This window comes from Propithecus coquereli, unplaced genomic scaffold (genome assembly GCF_000956105.1).
Source record: "Propithecus coquereli isolate 6110/MARCELLA unplaced genomic scaffold, Pcoq_1.0 Scaffold49, whole genome shotgun sequence".
NCBI lineage: Eukaryota > Metazoa > Chordata > Mammalia > Primates > Indriidae > Propithecus > Propithecus coquereli.
Window position 1 is genome coordinate 400,527 of NW_012150729.1, and position 2,551 is coordinate 403,077.

General features: G+C 31.8%; 1 protein-coding gene across 1 annotated transcript in view; it reads right to left on the reverse strand.

Annotated features, from left to right (window-relative positions):
• The window catches only part of BAZ2B (bromodomain adjacent to zinc finger domain, 2B), a 154,487-nt gene that overhangs the window by 4,563 nt on the left and 147,373 nt on the right, over positions 1–2,551 (reverse strand). The window lies entirely within an intron of this gene.

A 2,551-nucleotide genomic window follows, 5' to 3' on the forward strand; every position in this document is an offset into this window, starting at 1 on the left:
TGAAGAGGTAATAAAAAGCTAGGCTAAAGCATGAAAAAGAGCTCATGATGTATCAAAGAAAGAAGTCCTTTTTAAATGATCAAATCTATTAGAAATTGATTTTTTTTTTTCTGGATAAAGAATAAAAGGTATTTGCAATAAGAAGAGGGTCCCACAAACTTGTGGTTCCCAGGTGTGAAAAAAGCAACAGTGAAAGATGGGGGAAAAGATGTCTGTTTTTGAGGAAAACAACATAGAAATGGTATAACAGACATTATATTTGGAATCAAATTCCAGCTATGGCTCTGCTACTAACTAGCTATGGACCTTTGGGGAAAAATATCTGTGAGGCCTTGTTTTCTCATTTGTAAAATAAGAAAGATAAACCATGTTATTTGCTAAGGTCATTCTAGCTCTAGAATTACATGAAAAAAAAAATCTCAATGTGGCTGTATGCAATCTAACCACGAATTGCAGGTAGCACACTGATGAAACAATAAGGATCTCTAATCCTGAATTTGGAACTAGGAAAATAAATTTCTCTTTTGAGAATTAGATGCTATAATAAATATAATAGACCATAAAAGAGAGATATGTAAAGTCATTGGCAATGTATGGTTTTTGTTTTGATTTTCCCAAATCTGAAGTGCACACTAAATTCTTACAGAAAACTACTTCTCCTTTAGCCAGACTATTATTGTGAAATCCTGGACTGCAGAATGATATAACCAGTCCAGCAATAATTTAAAGTTGGCTACATTCTTGAAATTTGCTGAAGATATTTCTTTGGAGTTTTCATAGCAATTCTTTGAGGATTTCATGACCCTTGCCAGCAACATTATTAAAAAATGCTCTTAATCAAGCAGTTAAAGTTATTTGGTTCTCTAATGTCAGGTTAAAAGTATGGTTAAAGAGATACATTAATTGACTAAATAAGGCAAACCATAAACTCAATACCTTCTCCATACCATATTAAAGAATCACTATCCACAGCACTAACTGAAACAATGAAAAATGTTTTACTCAGTCTCTTCTCCATTTAGTTTAATTTTTATTCACTAAAATGTGATTATTTTGGGTTTTCATATCACACTGGGCTTTTAGCACTCTGAAATCATTAAGAGAATGCTTAATATAATGAAGAAAAAGTCCATTTAATGAAAATTAAGTTAGTTGAATAGTTGTGTTATTTAAAAGAACAATGTTACATGTATTAATATAATGGGTCAAAACTTGAAGTTTCTATTTGAACTAAAATATTACTTGGGATCATTTTCTAAAAAAAATAATATTCACATTAAGAAAATGTGAAATTCAAATCATAGAACCAAAAACTTCAGTGATTTTTCAATAAAGATAATGAAGTCTCTATTATTTCTTTAATAAATGATGCTTATCAGCTTACCTCATTAGATAGTGCACATATAACATACTTTAAAAACAAGCTTTTATACAGTTACTCTAGTACCTGATTATTTTGTTCTTGGGCAGAGACCCACCTCTTCTTGCTAGAGCACAAATTCAAAGAGGAACCTCAGTTGGATCTTAAGCAAACCTATTGAATTACATGTACAAAGGTGCGTATCTGTTATATTTGTATACTTCTTAGTATAAGTTGTGAACTGGTGGCTCACAGGCAATAAACAGTCCACAGAATGTGCTGTTTGGCTCATATAATGCTTGTAAAAATTCTGAATTTGTTTCTAATATTTAATATTTAGGAGGATATGCATAAAGATCCATAATCTTGACTTTCCTTGAAATATCAGAAGATTCTGGAACACAGGGCTCACATTCCTACATGACAACAATTGGCTAGAGTTGAGTGAGGATTGTTACCACATTTAAATAGGGGGATGACTCTCCTGTTTGCCACAGTTCCTACCAGGGGTTTGATGAACTCTTTTATGTTATTTGCTTGGCTTTTGTAGGCACTGGATTTTGAAACTTTTAATATGCAAGTTTGTGTGTGTGTATCTATGACTGTGTATAAATATAGTTGCCTCTCCATATCTGCAGGTTTTGCATCTGTGGATTTAACTAACCATGGATTGAAAAATATTCTAAAAACCTCCCAAAACAATAAAAAAAATCAAATAAAAATACAGTATAACAACTATTTACACAGCATTTACATTGTATTAGGTATTATCAGTAATCTAGATGTGATTTAAAGTATATGGTAGGATGTGGATAGATTATATGCAAATACTACATATATCATTTTACATAAAGAACCTGAGCACGTGCAGATTTTGGCATTGAAGGTGGGTCCTGGAACCAAGTCCCTGCAGGTACCAAGGAACGTGTGTGTATGTGTGTGACTGTTCCTTGGTATGTGCTATTTGGCTTAGATAATATTTGTAAAAATTCTGAATTCGTATACATATATATGTCTATGTGTATGTACACATATATATGTATTGTATATGTGTGTATATGTATACATACATACACATACATACAAGCCTTTTGATTCTGTGATCCTGATCACATATATACATACATATACACACATACACAACAGTAAAAGCAGTTAATCAGGATGATATATGCAAAAATAGTCATCAAA